The sequence below is a fragment of the Canis lupus genome, chromosome X (assembly GCF_048164855.1).
Source record: "Canis lupus baileyi chromosome X, mCanLup2.hap1, whole genome shotgun sequence".
NCBI lineage: Eukaryota > Metazoa > Chordata > Mammalia > Carnivora > Canidae > Canis > Canis lupus.
Genome location: NC_132876.1, coordinates 80,353,574 through 80,376,268, shown reverse-complemented (window position 1 = coordinate 80,376,268; position 22,695 = coordinate 80,353,574). Strand labels below are relative to the sequence as shown.

Below are 22,695 nucleotides of genomic sequence, written 5' to 3'. Positions count from 1 at the left end.
GTAATAGGTAAGTGGATAAACTGTGCTACATCCATGTAATGCAGTATTATTCAGCGATAGCGAGAAAAGAGTTACCGAGTTGCAGACACATTCAGGAACCTAAAAGCATGTTGCCACATGGAAAAAGACAACCTGGAAAGGCTACCGACTGTATGATTCCAGCAAGCACATATGCTATTCTGGAAAAGGCAAGACTGTGGAAACCCTAAAAAGATCAATGGTTGCCAGGCTTTGGGAGGAGTGAAGGAAGGAAGGAAGGATAAATGGAGCAAAAGAGAGCCGTAGGACAGTGAAAGTATTCTCTATGTTACAGTAATGATGGACTCGTCGTTACACACTTGTCAAAAGTACAACACAGAGAATTAACTGGGGTGTAAACTATAGACTTTAATAATCATGAATCAATATTGATTGGTTCATCAGTTGTAACAGATGGACCGCAGTAATACAAGATGTCAGTGATAGGGGAATCCAAGGGCAGGGTGCAGGTGGTGGGGAGGAGTATGCAGGAACTCTCTATACTTTCCAAACAATTCTGTATAAGCACAACACTGAGGCAAATGTTAAAATCTATTAATTTAAATTAGAAAGGGATGTTTCACCAGCACCACCACTCTTAAGGAAATACGTAAGTGTATTCTTTAAGCAGAAAGAGAACGACCCCTGATCAAACTTAAAGATGAGGAAGTAATGAAGCTGGTTTTAGAAAATGACACTAAAAAGGATAATGTCTTTTGAGGTTAAAACCACGTGTGGTTGCATTTGTCTGTCTACGAGCGATTAAATTGGCAGCAGGAACATTAAAGTAAGGAGAGAGTAAATGTGCGCTAAGTGTTCTAAGGTAGTTACTTTTTCTGTGATGACATGAAAAGGTCAATTTATATTAGACGCTGAGAAGTTAAAAATGCATGTAGTAGTCTCCAAATAACCGCTAAAAGAACAATTAAAAAGCAAATATCTATCAAGGTGATAGAGGTGGAAAATAGACGCATTTTTAAATTAATCCAAAAGAAGGCAAAAACTAAGAGATAAATGAGCATAAACAAGCAGGAGAAATAGAAGATACTAAGATGTTAGATTTAAACCTGAATGTGTCAATAATCACTATAGAGGTAAATACTCCAATTAGAAGACAAAGATTAATAGTCTGGATGCAGAGGAGGAGGAGGAGGAAAAAGAGGAGGATGAAGGACGGGTAAGGAGGAGAAGAAGACGGAAACCAACCTTATGGTGCTTACAAAAATGTACTTCAAGTATAGCTATACAAAAAATTCAACGTTACAAATTAGAAAAACATATACCTTAAAATATTAAGAAAGACAAGCTGGTGTAGCTTGATTTACATCAGAAACAATGGCCTTTTAGGCAAAGAAGCATTACAATAGGTAAAAATGGATGCCTAATAATCATAACAGGCATAACTCACCAGAGATATAAAAGTTATGAGCCTGTTTGCACTGAACAACAGTCTCATAATATAACACAAACCTTGGCAGAGCTGCGAGGACATATATGTGAATCCATAAGCATGATGGGAGGTTTTAAAACAATTTTCTCACTACCGACAGAATGTTCTGATAAAAAATTACAAAGATATAAAAGATTTGAAAAATACAATGAACACTCACACAGTGAGAACGGTGAAAATTAACAAGACAAATGTTGGAGAGGACGTGAAGAAAGGAGAACCCTCTTGCACTGTTGGTGGGAATGTGAACTGGTGCAGCCACTCTGGAAAACTGTGTGGAGGTTCCTCAAAGAGTTAAAAATAGAACTGCCCTACGATCCAGCAATTGCACTGCTGGGGATTTACCCCAAAGATACAGATGCGGTGAAAAGCTGAGACACGTGCAACCCAATGTTTATGGCAGCAGTGTCCACAATAGCCAAACTGTGGAAGGGGCCTCGGTGTCCATTGACAGTTGAATGGATAAAGAAGATGTGGTCAATATATACAATGGACTATTCCTCAGCCATTAGAAATGACAAATACCCACCATTTGCTTCGACGTGGATGGAACTGGAGGGTATTATGCTGAGTGAAGTAAGAAGTCAATCGGAGAAGGACAGTCATTATATGGTTTCACTCATACAGGGAATATAAAAAATGGTGAAAGGAATTATAGGGGAAAGGAGAGAAAATGAGTGGGAAAAATCAGAGAGGGTGACAGAACATAAGAGACTCCTAACCCTGGGAAACGAACAAGGGGTAGTGGAAAGGGAGGTGGGTGGGTGAGGGGATGGGGTGACTGGGTGATGGGCACTGAGGGGGGCACCTGAAGGGATGAGCACTGGGTGTTATACTATATGTTGGCAAATTGAACTCCAATAAAAAAAATACATAAAAAATATAATGAACAAACTTGGCAATATGCATGTATGTTTTTATTGTTTTTAAATTTTAATTCCAGTATAGTTGATATACAGTCTTTATTTGTTTCAGGTGTACAATATAGTGATTCCACATTTCTGTACATTACTCAGTGCTCACCATGATAATTGTACTCTCTAGTCCCCACCACCTATTTTGATCATCCCCTCATCAAACTCCACTCTGGTAACCATCAATCTGTTCTCTATAGTTAGGAGTCTGTTCCTTGGTTTCCCTCTCTCTCTCCCTCTCTCTCTCTCTCTCTCTCTCTCCCTCTTTTCCCTTTACTCCTTTGTTTCCGTTGCTCCTTTGCTGCTTCCATAATTAGGCAATTGTAAGTAATGCTGCAATAAATATAGGTTTATAACCCATAAAACTGTGGGTCAAATATCCCTTTGAATTTAGTGTTCTTGTATATTTTGTGTCACTACCTAGTAATCTGATTGCTGGATCATATGGTAGTTCTACTTTTAACTTTCTGAGCAACCCTTTACTGTCTTCTACAGCAACTGTAGCAGTTTGCATTTCCATCCAGTTACCCGTTCTCCACAACCTCGTCAACACCTGTTGTTTCTTGTGTTGGTGATTTTAGCCATTCTGAGAGGTGTGCGGTGTGATCTCATTGTACTTTTGATTGGCATTTCTCCGATGATCAGTGATGTAGAACATCTTTTCATGTATCTGTTGGCCATCTGGATGTCTTCTTTGGAGAAATATCTGTGCATGTCTTCTGCCCATTCTTAAGTTGGATTTTTAAATTTGCTTTTTTAAGGAATTTATTTATTTATTTATTTATTTATTTATTTATTTATTTATTTATGAGAGATACACAGAGAGAGAGAGAGGCAGAGACACAGGCAGAGGGAGAAGCAGGCTCCATGCAGGGAGCCCGACATGGGACTCGATCCCGGGTCTCCAGGATCACACCCTGGGCCGAAGGCGGCGCTAAACCGCTGAGCCACCAGGGCTGCCCTTAAATTTGGTTTTTAGGTATTGATTTGTACAAGTTCTTCATAGATCTTGGATATTAACCCAATATCTTTGGATATATCATTTGCAAATATTCTCTCCCATTCAATAGGTTGCCTTTTAGTTTTGTTGATTGCTTCCTTCGCTGTACAGAAGCATTTTTAAAAGTTTATTTATTCATGAGACAGAGAGAGAGAGAGAGAGAGAGAGAGGCAGAGACGTAGGCAGAGGGAGAAGCAGGCTCCATGCAAGGAGCCCGATGTGGGACCGATCCCGGGACTCCAGGATCACGCCCTGAGCTGAAGGCAGACGCTTAACCACTGAGCCACCCAGGTGTCCCTCTACAGAAGCTTTTTATTTTGATGTAGTCCCGACAGTATATTTTTGCTTTTCTTTCCCTTGTCTCGGGAGACGTATCTAGAAAAATGATGCTGTGATTGATGTTACAGAAATTACTACGTGTGCTCCCTTGTAGCATTTTTATGGTTTCAGGTCTCTCATTTAGATCTTTAAATCCATTTTGAGTTTCTTTTTGTGTATGGTGTAAGATAGCAGTCCCGTTCCATTCATTTGCATGTAGCTATCCAATTTTCCCAACAGTCTTTGTTGAAGAGACTGTCTTTTCCCCCGTTGTATACTCTCACCCTTTTTGTCATACCTTAATTGACCATATAGCTGTGCATTAATTTCTGCACTCTCTATTGTGTTCCACTGACTATGTGTCTAGTTTTGGGGCAGTACCATACTGCTTTTGATTACTACTGCTCTGTAATAGAACTTGAATTCTAGAACTGTGATACTGCCAGTTTAGTTTTTCTTTCTCAAGATTGCTTTAGCTCCCTGTGGTCCTTTGTGGTTCCATATAAATTTTTAGGATTTTTTTTTTGTTCCAGTTCTGTGAAAAGAGCTGTAGTTGTTTTGATGGGGATTGCATTAGATCCGTAGATTGCTTTGGGTTGCATAGACATTTTAATAATATTTGTTCTTCCAATCTGTGAGGATGGAATGTTTTTCCATTTCTTTGTGTCCTCTTCACGTTCTTTCATCAATGTTTTGTAGTTTTCAGAGTACAGGTCTTTCACCTTTTTGGTTAAGTTTATTCCTGGGTATTTTGTTCTTCTTGGCGCAATTGTAAATGGGATGGTTTTCTCAACTTCTCTTTCTGCTGCTTCATTATTAGTGTATAGAAAGGCAACAGAGGGACGCCTGGGTGGCTCACTGGTTAAGAGTCTGACTTCGGCTCAGGGCGTGATCTCGGGGTCCTGGGTTCAAGTCCTGCATCGGGCTCCCCACAGGGAACCTGCTTCTCCCTCTGCCTATGTCTCTGCCTCTCTCTCTCTCTCTCTGTCTTTCATGAATAAATAAATACAATCTTAAAGAAAAGAAATGCAACAGATTTCTGTACATTCATCTTGTACCCTGTGACTTTACTGAATTTGTTTATTAGTTCTATTTGTTTCTTGGTGGAGTCTTTTGTTTTTTTTTTTTGTTTGTTTGTTTGTTTGTTTTTCACTGAATGAATGATTTATTGAATGAGCACTCTTTCAATTAGTTAACATTTGTTTTTTTTTTTAAAGTTAATTTATTTTTTATTGGTGTTCAATTTACTAACATACAGAATAACCCCCAGTGCCCGTCACCCATTCACTCATTTGCCATAAATTATATCATGTCATCCATCTACAAATGTGAAAGTTTTAGTTCTTCCTTTCAGATTTGGATGACTTTTATTCCTTTTTGTTGTCTGATTGCTGTGGCTAGGACTTCCAGTACTGTGTTGAATAAAACTGATGAGAGTGGACATCCTTGTCTTGTTCCTGACGTGAAGGGAAAGGCTTTCAGTATTTCTCCATTGAGTATTGAATATTGATGTTGACTGTGGGTTTTTCATATAAGCCCTTTATTGTGTTGAGGTATGTTCCTTCTGCACCTACTTTGTTGAGGGTATTTATCATGAATGGATGTTGCACTTTGTCAAGTGTTTTTTTCTGCATCTATTGAAAGGATCATATGGTTTTAAACTTTCTCTTATTAGTTTGATGTATCGTGTTGAATGATTTGCAAATGGTGGACCGTTTTTGCATCCTGAGAATATATCCCACTTGATTGTGGTGAATGATTTTCTTATTGTATTGTTAGGTTTGGTTTGCTAGTATTTTGTTAAGGATTTTTGCATCTATGTTAATCAGAGGTATTCATTCTCTTTTGTTGTCGTGTCTTTGTTTGGCTTTGGTATCAGGGTAATGTAATGCTGGTCTCATTGAACGAATGCATTTATATTGGTGCACTCGACAACTGCAGGATACATGGGCTTTTAAGTGATATTTATATTTATCAAAACTGACTACACGTTGACCATGATGCGCATCTTAGCAAATTTTGAGACAATGAAATAATAAGGAGTAGTGTCTCTGACTACCATGCCATTAGGCTTTAAGTTAATAACCAGTGATAGCTAGAAAATCACCCATGTGCTTTTTATTAAGAAATATCCTTCCTTAGAGGATATTTAACTCAGAGCTCAAAGAAGAAAGTGTTAATGAAATTTTAGGAAAAGATGGCATCCCGCAAGGAAGGCACCGGCTCTGCTGCCCCTTCTTCCAGCTCCACCACCGGCCAGGTGGGGAAAGGCAAAGGCAAAGGCGGGTCCAGAGATTCTGCCGTGAAACAAGGGCAGATAGATGGCTTGGTGGTATTAAAAATAATCGAACATTATCAAGAAGAGGGACAAGCAACCGAAGTGGTTCAAGAAGTGCTTTTGGGCTTGGTTGTAGAAGATTGACTTGAAATTACCAACTGCTTCCCTTTCCCCCAGCACACAGAAGATGATGCTGATTTTGATGAAGTCCAGTATCAGGTGGAAATGATGTGCAGCCTTTGCCATGTCAACATCAATCACCTCCACGTGGGCTGGTACCAGTCCACATACTATGGTTTGTTCGTCACCTGAGCACTCCTGGATTCTCAGTTCAGTTACCAGCATGCCATTGAAGAATCTGTCGTTCTCATTTACAATCCCATAAAAGCTGCCCAAGGGTCTCTCTCGCTGAAAGCATACAGACTGACTCCTAAACTAATGGAAGTTTGTGAAGAGAAGGATTTTTCTCCTGAAGCATTGAAAAAGGGAAATATCACCTTTGAGCACACGTTTGAAGAAGTGCCGATTGGAATTAAAAATTCACATCTGATCAACGTCCTATTGTGGGAGCTTGAGAAGAAGTCAGCTGTAGCAGATAAACATGAATTGCTCAGTCTTGCTAGCAGCAATCATTTGGGGAAGAATCTACAGTTGCTGATGGACAGAGTGGATGAAATGAGCCAAGATATAGTTAAATATAACACATACATGAGGAACACGAGTAAACAACAGCAGCAGAAACGTCAGTATCAGCAGCCTCGCCGGCAGGAGAATATGCAGCACCAGAGTCAAAGAGAAGCCCCACTGCCTGAGGAGGATCTGTCCAAACTTTTCAAACCACCCCAGCCTCCTGCCAGGATGGATTCTCTACTCATTGCAGGCCAGATTAACACTTACTGCCAGAACATCAAGGAGTTCACTGCCCAAAACTTAGGCAAACTCTTCATGGCCCAGGCTCTTCAGGAATACAACAACTGAGAAAAGGAAGTTCCCAGAAAAGGAGTTAACGTGGACTCTTGAGATCACATTGGGGCGACCCTTGGAAGAAATACATTTGCGTATTGAAAAGTCTTTCTAGCTAACAATAAGATAAAAATAAAACAAAAAATTTAAATACATATATTTTAACTGTGTATTATGAAAATTTGTAGGATACTGATTTAATGTATATACTCCAAAAAGAAAGGCATAAAAAAATAAATATAACCTGCATGTCTATTTCAGTAATTTAATAGAATGGCAGACTAAAGTCAAAGAAAGCAGGTGAAATGAAATAAGGATAAGAGCATTAATACATTAAAGATAAAACAAAATAGCCAAGGTTGGTTCTTCAGAAGGACAGCACAATTGACCATCACCTTTGTGGGCCTGAAGGTAAAAGAGAGAAGTTATCTAAAAAACAATGTCTGGAACAAATGAAGAGACATAGCTACGGACAATAAGGATATTACAAGATCATTAGTCAAAATCATGAGCAGCTGTATGTAAATAAATCTGAAGGTTTAGATACAATGTGCAAACTTCAAGAAAACACAAATGACACAAAAACAACAAACCATCCTCTGAATGCTTCTAAATACTAAATACGTGGAATCTGAAGAAAACAGCAACAAACAATTTCCATATTCTGATGACCCCACCAATTAAATCTACAAAACTTTTAGGAAGAAATAATGGCAATCTTGCATACCAGCCAGAAAATGGGAAAAAAGAGGAATCACCTCTCATTTCATTCTATGAGGCCTAAACATTATAAGAACATTATAAGAAATGAAATGCACAGGCCAATCCTTCACAAAAGCATAGAAGGAAAAATCACGAATAAAACACTAACAAAACAAATCCCGTTATATGTTTTAAAAGGCTAATATATCAGAAGAAAGTCAAGACAGTTCTACAAATGGAGTGGTTGAGCACTTGAAAAATAGATGTATTTCACAGAATTAATATATTAAGAAAAATTCGTTACATTCCCTGCAGATGCAGAAGAAAATATGTCATGAATTTGAGTTTTAAAAACTAAACACCCAACAATGTGGAGAAAGCGAACCCTTGTGCACTGTTGGTGGGAATGTAAACTGGTACAGGAACTTTGGAAAATAGTATGGAAGTTCCTCAAAAAGTTAAAAATAGAACTGCCCTAGGATCTAGCAGTTCCGATTCTGAGTTTATATCTGAAGAAAGTAAAAGCACTATCTCTAAGAGATATCTGCACCCCGGTGTTTATTCCAGCATTATGCACAATAGCCAAAACTTGAAAATAACCTAGGTGTCTATCAACAGATGAATGGATAAAAAAGGTTTTATAGTGGGGCATTATTCAGTCATAAACACGAGGAAAATCCTGCCACCTGTGACAACATGGAAGGCCCTTGAGGGCATTCTGCTAAGTGAAATAAGTCAAACAGGCAAAGACAAATACTGTATGATCTCACTTATATGTGGAATCTAAAACAACGCCATCATAGAAACAGACAGTAGAAGGTGCTTGCCAAGGGCTAGGGGGTGGGGGATGTGGGGAGATGTTGGTCAAGGGAGGCAGACTCTCAGTTATAAGATGAAAAAGTTCTGGAGTACTAATGTTCAGCATGGTGATTATAGTTAACAATAGTGTTACATGTATTTGAAAGTCGCTAAAAACCAATATCTTAAATATTCTCACCAAACTATTATAATTATGTACTGTGAAGGAGTTATTAACTGACTTTATTGTAGTGATCATTTCACATATATGTGAGTGTGTGTGTATCCAATCATCATGCTGTTTAAATTTACAAATGTTATATGCCAAATATATATACCAATAATGTTGGAAATATTTTAAAAAGTAAAAATACATTTATGATAAAACCTCTAAGCAAACTAGCAATAAAAGAGAACTCTCTTAAACCAATCAGGAAAAAAAACAACAGAAAAAAAAACCAAACCAATCAGAATATTTTGAAAAGCCTACAAAAACAGGAGCAGCTGGGTGGCTCAGTTTAGCTTAGTTTAGCTTCTGACTCTTGGTTTTGGCTCAGGTCATGATCTCACAGGTTGTGAGATCAAGCCTGGCCTTGGGCTCCCTGTTCAGAGGGGAGTCTGCCTGAAGTTTCTCTCCCTCTGTCCCTCCCCCCACTCATAAGTGCTCTCTCTCTCTCTCTCTCTAATAAATAAGTCTTTTTTAAAAAAAAACTTGAAAATATAAAAGCCTACCAAAACCATTGCACTTAATCATGAAATATTGAAAGTCATCCCTCTGAGACCATGAAGAAGACCAGGTTATCCCTGGTATACCATAAGGAAAGAAAAAGTAATAAAAATGATCCAGGCAGTACAGCCCTAAATGCATACACATGTGAATCAAAGGACATGCATATGAATGTTGTCCACAGTAATATTTTTAATACTCCAGGACTGGAAACTACTGAAATGTCCATCAGAAACAGATTGTACAAAAAATCGTGGTATATTTACACACGTTGAAATATTATTCAGCAATGAATATCCAGGAACTCAGTTAACAAACTACAAAAGAATGAAGAGTAGTAAGTGAAAAATATAATGTTGCCAAAAGAAAGCTAGATTACAAGAATATGTACTATAATGATTGTATTTATCACTTGCAATGAAGTTCACAAATAGGCAAAATTCCAATGTTAAAAGTCGAAATACTGGTTAGACTTGCTGAGGTGGCACATAGCAATGACTAGGTAGAGGCATAAGGCTGATTTTTGGTTGCTGGCAATGCCAGATCTCTTGACCTGGATTGTAGCTACTCAGATATTTGTGATATAATAATTTACTGAGTGGTACATTTATGATTCATGCAATTCCGTTTTGGTGTTGTATTCCACTGAAAAGTTAGAGAAACATATTCTAATAAGGAGAGTCCCAGGAGTGTACATAAAGAATCGATTCTTTGGTGATTTGTATATTCTCTGACCACCATGCCATTAAACTGTAAATTAATAACCCAAATCATTAGAAAAATCCCTCATATGTTTGTAAAGAAAGAAATATCTTCCTGAATACCCAGCGCTCTAAGAAGAAATCACGTTGAAATTTGAAACTATTTTGAACTGACTAGTATGAAAACTCGAGAGTCTTGTGCCTGCTATAATTATTGAATCTCTCCTCCTGTGATGGTTCGATTTCTCAGGGAAGGATCTCCTGCATCTATGGGAAAAGGCAAGATGCCAGCAGTTTGTACAAGTTGGGAATGAAGCTAGGAATTAAACTGTTATGTAGCTTTTTTACTTAAATCCCTATATTGGGTTTGGAGGCCTGCCTTCACCTGAGGCTGAGATCTTAAAGTCCATTAATCATCCATTTATCCCCTTCAGAGAGTAAGTGTTTCCTCAAGCTCCCAAGGGTTTGGGGAAAGCAATTTTCCCCGCCAGAGGTTGCCGAGAGGGGTTCTGGGTGTCTATCTGTGTCTTATCTATACTTTAGAGCCATCATGTAATTTACAACCCCTACCATTACCCCTAAAGTGCAGGGGAACATGCCACTGCCAATCTCACAAACTACTGAAGGTCTGGTGAGGAGGATTAAAGACCATTGCTTTGGACTTTTCGTCACTGGTGGGTTAGGATTAAATGCTCTTGAGTCAGTTAAGTCAGACATCACTCATCTGTCTGCTTTCCACCTTCTCATACTTTATAATTATTGTCTCCTCACCCATCCTGTTTGTCCTTGTGGGGTTAGGTGTCTAACGAAGAGGATATAGCCAGGAGTACCGAAGGAAGAATCAACAGAAGAACAAAGAATGAGAAGGAGAATGGATGAAGGACATGAACAGAGGTGCCTGGAGGCACTTGGAAACAGGAGCAAGCGTCCAGTGACACGATAAAACAGCTCCTCACCCTGTTTCGGTGCATGTGTTAGATCCCAAGGAGTGGGCATGCAGTTGGACTTCATGTTCACACCTTGGGTAGTAGAGGGCAGGATCGCTAGGTCTTGTCATGAGAGTTCCATCCCGCTGCAAACGATGGAAGAGGATAGTTGTCCTCAACATTAAGGGGAAGACAGTTACCTAAAGAGGCAATAAGAAAACACTGGAGGGCAGAACACCAAATGCCAGTGACATTCCCTCCACTGAACCCACCATGGAAATTAGTTCCCCTATTGTTCATAGTCATAGCTCCTTGTCATTTAATTACATATCACTTATCATAATTTGCAATGTAACAATGATGCCTTTGTGATTCATTTTATGACGCACTGCCCTACCAGGCTGAAAGCTCAATATGCATGGCCATATTAGCCGATCATAATTGGATGAATTAATTCTTAGTCACTCCATAAGCAGCTGGGTAGGGGCAGGGGAGAGTGGGTGCGAGGAAGAACAGAGAGAAGGAGGAGGGAAAGAGAGGACAGAACAAAGGGGGACCAAAATGAAAAACTAAGGAGGGAGAGACTGAGATGAGGGATAGAGGAAGATGCAATGAGGAGAAACCGAAAAACAATGCAGGGAGGAGTGAGAAAAGGAAGAGGATAATGAATTCTGTGGGCCTGCAGTATGCTGCAGAGAAATGTGCATTTCCTTGTGTGTGTGTGTGTGTGTGTGTGTGTGTGTGTGTGTGTGTGCGTGCATGCACCTGCGTGTTTTCTGTGTAATAATAATTACAGGGCTGGGCTCAACCTACCTGTAGAAATTGTGAATTCTTTCAAATATGAGTGCGTTGCTCAAATCTCTTCCCCTGAGGGCCTTTATGTCAGGACCACCTCTGCTTTTCTCCCACAGTCCAATGCATCACTCAGCTTCCGTTCCCATGGTAACCAAGCTATCTGTTTCCTGTCACGTCTAGGGACTAAGAATGAGACAAAGAGAAAGGCAGAGAAATGTGTCTTCCACTGAGGTACACAAGCCCCTATTCAGGGATTTAAAAGCACAGTCTAAAAAAATTAAAATTAAAAAAAACAATAAAAGCACAGTCTATTTAGTTCCATCTTGCCCTGTGCCCATGCCTGGTGGAGGAGGACAGAAATTGTAGAGAGGTCCAATATGAACCCAGAATTTCTACCTCTCCATAATGTACCCACATGGTTGGAAGACCTGGACTCCCTTGCCCCTTAGCCACCTTCTCACCAATAATTTGTTGTACCCCCAAACCATGCCCATGAAACCCAGGATTCCTGCCCCATAACCTGCTCCTCCTCGTCCTACCCTGTAGCCTCTATCACATTATGGGTGGTGGGGGTTCCAGTAGCCCCATTTTCTGACATGAGCCTCAGTTCTGGCCAGATTTCAAAAGTACTGCTTCCAGAAAAGGTCTTTGATCCACAGTGACTCCACGAGTCACTCAGGACAGACAACTTCCTCCTCTCCTCTTTAGCCTGGGAGACCTCTACCCAGACCATGAGACCAGTTATTAAAACTCCTACTTCCTGCTCCACCTCCCCTGTTCCACTAAGGGCCTTGGAGAGACTCAGAGGAGGGAGGTCTCTGCCAGGCTCCCAATTTTGGAATACAGCAAAAGTACTGAAGCGCCCCTTCCCTCTCCCCTTATCCAGTGTAGCCAACTTCTTCCTTTGCATTTTCTCCCCATTTCTGAGGCTGGGCAAGCATGGTGCCAGGCAGGACATGAGGCTTCCCGGTGCACCAATTTGTGAGGAGAGACAGCACCAAATGTGAGGGCATGTCCCATCTGCCCCTCCCTTCTCTCCCAGTTTTGTAGATATCTCTGGAAGTCCATTTGTCCAGCCTCACTCTCTTTTCCTGGGTTGCAGCTGGGCACCATTTCCCATGTACTGGAATCCCTTCCCTGTACTGGAAGTCCAAAAAATCTGAGGAATCTCATCCCCACTCCTATTGAATAACCCACACTGGACAGAACCCAAAGCCTTGCCCATTCTCCTGATCTCAGGGTCTCTTTGAGTCACCCAAGTTATGTTTGTAAGAGGAGTTTGCTTCAAGCCCACTGCCAGTATCCACCTGCCAGCCACTTCTCTATGTGTCAAAACCCTCTCAGGGGATCACAGATTAGATTGGATGCTGGTCTCCGTCTGGATGTCCAGGAGGAGATTCCCTTGGAGTAGGACCAAAGTGGAACAGTAATGCAATGCTTTGCCTGATGCCCTTCTCCTGAAATCCCCCCAAACACCACTCTAGACTTTATGAGAGCAGTAGATCTTACTGTCAGGTAAAAGGTAAGTAGAGGAACTAGAGGCAATTATAATATGGAACAAAACTACTGGGAAATGATGGCTAAATATCAATGTTCTTAGAGCCCATAGAAAATCACCCATCACCTTCTTCTCCACAAAAAGTTATGCCTTCTGGGGATATTCCACTCTGGTTTGATTCCTGTTCCTAGCTTTTCTTCTGTCTTGAGGACTGCCCTTTTCTCTCCCCACCCCCTGCCCTCAAGGAAGAGAAAGTCCCCTCCATTCTCTCCTTCATTGTAGGGATTTGGCCTTTTCTTAACAATGGGATCTTTCCACATCTCCAACCCCCAACTCTGAACATACAAACACACCAAGGCACTCACACGCATGCCCTAGATCTAGCAGTGGCACACAGTAATCCCTAACCAATACACTTCTCAACATTTAAATTTGTCAGTCTACATTAACCTCCAGTACTGAGTCTGGATCTCATGGACTTCAAACCTCATTCCCTCATCCTCTGGCCATTACTGGTTTGCTAATATTCTCATTCTCAATTTGGCCATACATACAAGGATGTAAGTATCAGCATGTCTTTAAGTAAGAGTATGAAGCCTGAGGCAGGTAGGTCATAATTATAACAAGGCTAGATCTCCAGTTGATCTAATCCTTATTCTGACCCTTTAAGAGATCTAACTCCTGCAGGTAATCACTGTTTCTCTTGCATCCTCATGTTCTTTTGCTCTAGTGGTTATTCCCATCAGCATACAATCATGCTCCATTCTACTCCATTTTAAACAAATACCTTTCCTTGATTACACTTCCCTACCAATTATTGGTCCACATACCTGCTACCCTTTACAGCAAAGCCTCTATCATAAGTTGTCTAATTGGGCTGTCTCCACTTCTCCCCTCTCCCTCCAACAAGTCTTGCATCCCCCTCTGCCCTCTAAACTTCTTTTTTCGTGCTCTTCAACAACCAGCATGATGTGACATCATAGTATCATTGCTGTGCTTCTGTTTAACTTCTTAGTAACATTAAACATGCTGCCTGCTTCCTCTTCCTTGATATCTCTTGAATTTCATGAAACCACTCTCTTCTGGTTTTCTTCCTTCCTGCGTGGATCCTATCCTTTGACTTAGTTAAGGGCTCCTCTTCCTCTAAACATCTATACAGGTTGACACGCTCTAGGCTGGTGCTCTGTATCCTCCTTTCTTCCTTTTGTACATTTTCTAAGTTACTTTTAATCAACTTATATGCCTTAAATATATACAGCTATTCGTATGTCAATCACATCTCACTAATGTGGCTTAAAAATAAAATAGAACATATTTCTTTTCCCCTTATGACTGCAAACACACACCTGCCAACCTCTGTATGAATCAGGGTGTGATTATGATAGAAAAAGGCTCAAGTTTGTTCAATCGAAAATAAATCTTTTTGAGAAGAAATCACAAGGGAATTTACAAAATATTCTGAACTGAATCAAAGTTAAATTTAATCAAAGTTAAATCAAAGTTAAATTTATTGACACATCTTAAATCAATCATCTTCTGCCTTAAGAAATGAAAAAAAAAAAGAACAGAAAATCAAATCCATGGTAGATAGAAGAATGAAATGCTTAAAATAACAGTGAAGAGCATCAAAACAAAAATAAAAAACTCTAGAAAGTCAACAAATTCAAAAAGTCATTCTTTAAAAATATTAGGCAGGTTTATATAGCCCGAGACATACAAGATCAAGAAAAAGAGAGAAAGTCTCAAAATCATAAGAAATGCAGAATTGGACATCACTATAGGCTCTGTAAGAATTTAAAAGAATGTAAAATATACCATAAAAACTGGTAACAACAATTTGGAACATTTAGGTGGAAAGGACAAAACTCCTTGAAACAATACAAACTTACCAAACTGACATATGGCAAAACAGGCTATGCACATGGTCCCACATAGAGCTTACAATCCAAACTTTCCAAATAGCACACTCCATCCCAGTCAGTTTCACCAGTGTATTCTCTTAAACATTTAAGGAGGACATTATGCCATTTCTACACAAATTTTTCCAGAAAATTGATTAAAAGTGAAAATGTCCCAAGTCCTTTTATGAGGCCAGTGTGAACTGGATAAAATGTTAAGTTGCTTAAACATTTACAGATCTGGTAATGTAATGTATCTCAACAGAATAAAAACAAAATGATATGGTGTTATGAATAGAAAGAAAAGAAGCTTTTGACAGAATTTAACACACATATATGATAAAAATTCTCAGAAAATTGGGAAGAGAAGGAAACTTCCTCAACCTGTGAAGGATAGCAGTGAAAAACTTCCGTGTAACATTATACTCAAATATAAAAGGCTAAGTGTTCACCCCATAGGATCAGGGGCAACCCCTCCCTTATTTAACGATGTACCAGAGATCCTCATCAGTGCTAGAAGACAAGAAAATAAAATAAAAATCATAAATATTGGCAAAGAAGAAGTCAAAATGTGATTTTCTAGATAACATGATTTTTTTTCATGGAAAAACATGTTCAGCCTACAAAAACTTGCTCCAAATAACAAGTGTGTTTAATAAGGTTGCAGGCAGGTATTAAGGAGGGCAGTTGTTGTGATGAGCACTGTGTATTTTGTGTAAGCAATGAATCACTGAATTCTAGTCCTGAAATCAATATTGCACTGTATGTTAACTAACAAAATTTAAATTAAAAAGCAAGGTTGCAGGTAAGTCATTTAAAAAAATCAGCTGTCTCTATATATTGATTATTACCAATTGGAAGTGCAGTTTAAAAAATAATACGGTTATAATTCCAAATATCTAAGAATAAATCTAGCAAAAGTGTACAATATTCCTACACCAAAACTACAAAATATCACAAAGAGAAAGCTTAAGAGAACTAAATAAATGCAAAAAGGCTAAAAAACAAAAAGTTTTAATCGCAGTGTAGTTAACGTCCAGTGTTCTATCATTTTCAGGTGCACGATGTAGTGATTCAACAATGCCATATATTGCACGGTGCTCATCAAGGTAAATGTGCTCTTAATCCCCTTCACCTGTTTTACCTACCCATCCCCCACCCACCTCCCCTCTGGTAACTCTCTGTTCTCTATGGTTAAGAGTATGTGTTTTGGTTTGTTTCTTTTTTAAAAAATACTCAAGTTATATGTCATTTCTCCCCTGATTGATCTACAGATTCATTTTGACTGCTATGAAAACTGCAGCAGACTTTTAAAACTAATTTACAAATTGACTAAAAACGTATGTAGAAAAACCAAGTATCGGAATTGTCAACACATTCTTGAGGAAGACAGGTTATGTTACCCTACGTCAGGACTTGCTATAAAGTTACAGTAATCAAGACAATATACAGCAATCAAGACTTTAAGAGTAGACAAATAGACAAATGGATGATAATCAATTCCAGAAATAGAGCCACCTATTCACAGAGCCAACTGATTTTCATCCAAAGCATCAAGCAAATTTCGTAGGTTAAGGTTTCAATGTCCTCCAGCCAAAAGAGCTCCAGGAACATTAATTAAACAAGTTGCAATGAGGGGGAACACACGCCATGGAGAATCACAGGGAGTGTCAGTAAGAGGCTGTTAAAGAGAACCTTCTACAGGATTTGAGCTTTGGTCGAATGATTGAAGGACGATGTAACACAAGGGAAGATCCAGTCTAATTTGAATGCTTTCAGAAGGCATGGATAATCTTCTCATTGGTTGTCTATCTCACTACACCTTATCTACAGGAAGGAGGGATTAAAAGGATGATAAATTTATAGTTGGTAAAGAAGCAGCAGTCACTCATTTTGTCCAAGAGAGTGGGTGTATGGTATTTTATGTGTGGCACAGGGACTTTCCTTTTGCCTGTGCTTGGACACAATTATGGAACAGCCATGCTTTGTTTCATTTTATCATGGTCTCAGAATAACCCTGTATGAGACTTGTATTTAGTGAATATGTTTCTGTTTGTTAGTAGAATAACATGGCCTACCTGTGGGATTATAAGGGAAAGGAGAGAAAATGAGTGGGAAAAATCAGAGAGGTGACAAAACATGAGAGACTCCTAACTCTGAGAAACGAACAAGAGGTAGCAGAAGGGGAGGTGGGGCAGGGGCACCTGACTAGATGAGTACTGGGTGTTATATGTTGGCAAACAAAACTCCAATAAAACATAGATAAATAGATATAATATTACATATATATATATATATACACATATATACACATACATATATAGAAACAAAGGGATAGAAGAAAATTATTTGTTCTGATAAGGATCACACTCAGACAATATAATTAATGGTGAATTACTGAAAGTGTTCTTCCTGAGACTTGAATGGTAGAAAGGATCCAAGGTTGGCTATTATCTCCACTTATGTCCAAAAATATAGTGGTAACCCTGACTACTGAAGTAGAGGAAAATCAATTTAAAAAATTGATCAAGGGGCATCTGGGTGATTCAGTGTTTGAGTGTCTGCCTTCAGCTGAGGGCATGATCCCAGGGTCCCGGGATTGAGTCCTGCATTGGGCTTCCCGTGGAGAGCCTGCTTCTCCCTCTGCCTATGTCTCTGTCTCTGTCTCTGTCCATCATGAATAAATAAATAAAATCTTAAAAATAAATAAATAAATAAATAAATAATTGATCAACTATATTGAAAGGAAGGAATTAAAATATCTTTATTCACAGATGGTATAGTTACATGTATACTCAATTCAAAAGAACCTACAAGCTCTTAGAATACATACGTGAGTTTAGCAAGATCACAGGGTGTAAAGCCAATAAATAAACATCAATCATTTTCTATGTATTAGCAACCAACCAATGTTTTCAAAAAAATTAAAACCAAACCATACACAATAGCACTAAACAGACAAAATACAAAGGAACCAATCAAATGAAAGAAGTGCAAGGTCTCTGCAATTAAACCACAAAATGCTATTCAAAGAATTTTTTAAATTCGAATGCTGGATGATTTCACTCATATGTGGAATTTAAGAAGCAAAACAAATGAGCAAAGGGGGGAAAAAAGAGAGAAGAAGACAGGCAAAACAAGAAACAAACACTTAACCACAGAGAACAAACTGATGGTTACCAGAGGGGAGATTAGTGGGGGGATGGGTAAATATGTGATGGGGATTAGGCAGTGCACTTGACATGATGAGCATCAGCTGTTATATGGAAGTCTGCAATCATTGTATTGTACACCTAGAACTAATATTACACTCTATGTTAACTATTTGGAGTTTAAATAATTTTTTTATTGGAGTTCAATTTGCCAACATATAACATAACACCCAGTGCTCATCCCGTCAAGTGTCCCCCTTAGTGCCCATCACCCAGTCACCCCAACCCCCCACCCATCTCCCTTTCCACCACCCCTTGTTCGTTTCCCAGAGATAGGAGTCTCTCATGTTCTGTCACCCTCACTGTCATTTCCCACTCATTTTCACTCCTTTCCCCTTTAATCCCTTTCACTATTTTTTATACTCTTCAAATGAATGAGACCATATAACGTGTGTCCTTCTCCAAATGACTTGATTCACTCAGCATAATACCCTCCAGTTCCATCCATGTTGAAGCAAATGGTGGGTATTCGTCGTTTCTAAAGGCTGAGGAATATTCCATTGTATACAAAGACCACAACTTCTTTATCCATTCATCTTTTGATGGACACCGAGGCTCCTTCCAAGGTTTGCCTAATGTGGACATTGCTGCCATAAACATTGGGGTGCAGCCCTGTCTCAGCATTTCACTGCATCTGTATCTTTGGGGTAAATCCCCAGCAGTGCAATTGCTGGGTCCTTAGGGCAGTTCTACTTTTACTCTTTGAGGAACCTCCACATAGTTTCCCAGAGTGGCTGCACCAGTTCACATCCCCACCAATAGCGCAAGAGGGTTCCCCTTTCTCCACATTCTCTCCAACATTTGTGGTTTCCTGCCTTGTTAATTTGCCCCCTTCTCACTGGTGTGAGGTGGTATCTCATTGTGGTTTTGATTTGTATTTCCCTGATGGCAAGTGATGCGGAGCATTTTCTCCTGTGCTTGTTGGCCATGTCTATGTCTCCCTCTGTGAGATTTCTCTTCATGTCTTTTGCCCATTTCATGATTGGATTGTTTATTTCTTTGCTGTTGAGTTTAAGAAGTTCTTTATAGACCTTGGAAACTACCCCTTAATCTGATAGGTCATTTGCAAATATCTTCTCCCATTCTGTAGGTTGTCTTTTAGTTTTGTTGACTGTTTCTTTGGCTGTGCAGAAGCGTTTAATCTTGATGAAGTCCCAATAGTTCATTTTTGCTTTTGTTTCCCTTGCCTTCATAGACGTATCTTGGAGGAAGTTGCACTGGGTGTTATGCTATATGTTGACAAATTGAACTCCAATAAATAAATAAATAAATAAATAAATAAATAAATAAATAAATAAATAAATAAAAAGTTGCTGTGGCCAAGTTCAAAACGGGTGTTGCCTGTGTTCTCCTCTAGGATTTTGATGGAATCTTGTCTCACATTTACATCTTTCATCCATTTTGAGTTTCTCTTTGTGTATGGTGTAAGAGAATGGTCTAGTTTCATTTTCTGCACATGGCTGTCCAATTATCCCAGCACCATTTGTTGAGGAGACTGTCCTTTTCCCAGTGGATAGTCTTTCCTCCTTTCTTGAATATTAGTCGACCATGGAGTCAAGGGCCCATTTCTGGATTCTCTATTCTATTCCATTGATCTATGTGTCTGTTTTTGTGCCAATACCACACTGTCTGATGATCACAGCTTTGTAGTACAACCTGAAATCCGGCATTGTGATGCCCCCGGTTCAGGTTTTCTTTTGTAATATTCCCCTGGCTATTTGGTGTCTTTTCTGATTCCACACAAATCTTAAGATGATTTGTTCCAACTCTCTGAAGAAAGTCCATGGTATTTTGATAGGGATTGCATTACATGTGTAAATTGCTGTGGGTAACATTGACATTTTCGCATATTAATTCTTACAATCCATGAGCATGGAATATTTTTCCATCTCTTTGTGTCTTCCTCAATTTCTTGCAGAAGTGTTCTGTAGTATTCAGGGTATAGATAGTTTACAACTTTGGTTAGGTTTATTCCTAGGTATCATATGATTTTGGGTGCAATTGTATATGGGATTGACTCCTTAATTTCTCTTTCTTTAGTCTCATTGCTAGTGTACACAAATGCCACTGATTTCTGGGCATTGATTTTGTATCCTGCCACACTGCCAAATTTCTGTATGAGTTCTAACAAACTTGGGGTGGAGTCTTTTGGGTTTTCTAGGTACAGTATCATTTCATTGGAGAAAAGGGAGAGTTTGACTTCTTCTTTGCCAATTTGAATACCATTTATTTATTTTTGCTGTCTGATTGCTGAGGCTGACTTCTAGTACTATATTGAATAGCAGTGGTGAGAGTGGACATCCCTGTCTTGTTCCTGATCTTAGGGGAAAGCCTCCTATATGGTTCTTGTTTTTTCTCTTGCTGATATGATCAATCACGTTGATTGCTTTACAAGTGTTGAACCAGCGTTGCATCCCGTGGATAAATCCCACTTGGTCATGGTGAATAATCTTCTTAATGTATTGTTGGATCCTATTGGCTAGTATCTTGTTGAGAATTTTTGCCTCTGTTTTCATCAGGGATATTGGTCTATAATTATCCTTTTTGGTGGGGTCTTTGCCTGGTTTTGGGTAATTAACATTTCTTAATTCTAAGGTGATGCTGGCCTCATAGAAAGAGTTTGGAAATATTCCATCTCTTTCTATCTTTCAGAACAGCTTTAGTAGAATAGATGTGGTATCTTCTTTGAACTTTTGATAAAATTCCCCTGGGAGGCCATCTGGCCCTGGACTTTTGTGTCTTGGGAGTTTTGGGATGACTGCTTCAATTTCCTCCCTGGTTATTGGCCTTTTCAGGTATTCTATTTCTTCCTCTTCCAGTTTTGGTAGTTTGTGTTTTTCCAGAAATGCATCCATTTCTTCTAGATTGCCTAATTTTATCCTTTTTCATTGTTATGTAATATTTTGTTGTATTTCCTTTATCCATTCATCTACCATATTTTGACTATTGTCAATAATTCTGCAATATACATAGGGGTGCATATATCTTTTAGAATTAGTGTCTTCATTTTCTTTGGGTAAATGCTAAGCAGTGTAATTATCGGATCATATATCTCTATTTTTATCTTTTTGAGGAAACTCCATATCATTTTCCTCAGTGATACACGGGATTTCATTCCCACCAAGAATTCACAAGGGTTCTTTTTTCTCCACATTCTTGCCAACACTTGCTATTTCTTGTCTTTTTTATTTTAGTCATTATGCCAGGTGTGAGGTGATATCTCACTGTGGTTTTGATTTGCATTGCCCTGATGTTTAGTGATGTTCATCATTATTTCATCTGTCTGTTGGCCATCTGGATGTCTGCTTTGGAAAAATGTCTATTCATGTCTTCTGCCCATTTTTTTATTTTTTATTGGAGTTTGATTTGCCAACATATAGCATAACACCCAGTGCTCATCCCATCAAGTGCCCCCCTCAGTGCCCATCACCCAGTCACCCCCCACTCCCCGCTCACCTCCCTTTCTACCACCCCTTGTTTGTTTCCCAGAGTTAGGAGTCTCTCATGTTCTGTCTCCCTTTCTTCTGCCCATTTTTAACTGGATTATTTTTTATGGGTGTTGAGTTTAATAAGCTCTTTATAAATATTAGATACTAACCTTTTATCAGATACATTATTTGCAAATTTCTTCTCATATTCCAAAGGCTACCTTTTAGTTTTGCTGATTGTTTCCTTCACTGTGCATAAGGAAATCCCAATAGTTCATTTTTGCTTTGTTTCTCTTTCCTCAGGAGACATATCTAGTAAGAAGTTGCTATGCCATGTCAAAATGTTACTGCCTGTGTCCTCTTCTAGGATTTTAATTGTTTCAGTTCTCACACTTAAGTCTTTCATCCATTTTGAATTTATTTTTGTGCATGGTGTAATAAAATGGTCCAGTTTCATTCTCCTGCATGTTGCTGTCCAGTTTTTCCAACACCATTTGTTGAAGAGATAGTCCTTTTTCCACTGAATATTCTTTCCTGCTCTGTTGAATATTTGTTGACTATATAGTTGTGGATCTATTTCTGGGTTTTCTATTTTGTTCCATTGATCTATTTATCTGTTATTGTGCCAGTACTATACTGTCTTGATGACTACATATTTGCAATGTAACTTGAAGTCCAGAATCATATCTCCAGCTTTGCTTTTCTTTGTCATGATTGCTTTGGCTATTTGAGGTCTTTTGTGGTTCCATATGTTAGGATTGTTTGTTCTAGCTCTGTGAAGAATGCTGGTGATATTTTGATAGGGATTGCATTAAATGTGCATATTGCTTTGGGTAGTATAGACATTTTAACAATGTTTGTTCTTCCCATATGGGAATGTCTTCCCATATGTTTGTGTCCTCTTTAATTTCTTTCATCAGTGCTTTATATTTTCCAGAGTACAGATCTTTTACCTCTTTGTTAGGTTTATTCCTAGGTATCTTACTGGTTTTATGTAATTATAAGTGGGATTGATTCCTTGATTTTTTTTCTGTGCTTCATTATTGGTGTATAAAAATGCAACATATTT

General features: G+C 38.9%; 1 long non-coding RNA gene and 1 pseudogene across 2 annotated transcripts in view; one reads left to right on the top strand and one right to left on the bottom strand.

The window, feature by feature from the left end:
- LOC140627191 (uncharacterized) overlaps positions 1-22,695 on the bottom strand; it is a 139,313-nt gene that overhangs the window by 9,842 nt on the left and 106,776 nt on the right. For both annotated transcript variants that reach the window (XR_012026057.1, XR_012026058.1), the window contains 2 exons: positions 11,609-11,773; positions 10,826-10,995 (listed from right to left, as the gene is read on the bottom strand). This is a non-coding gene — a long non-coding RNA (uncharacterized lncRNA). The remainder of the gene's footprint in view (positions 1-10,825; positions 10,996-11,608; positions 11,774-22,695) is intronic.
- LOC140627190 (eukaryotic translation initiation factor 3 subunit H pseudogene) lies at positions 5,898-7,080 on the top strand (annotated as a pseudogene).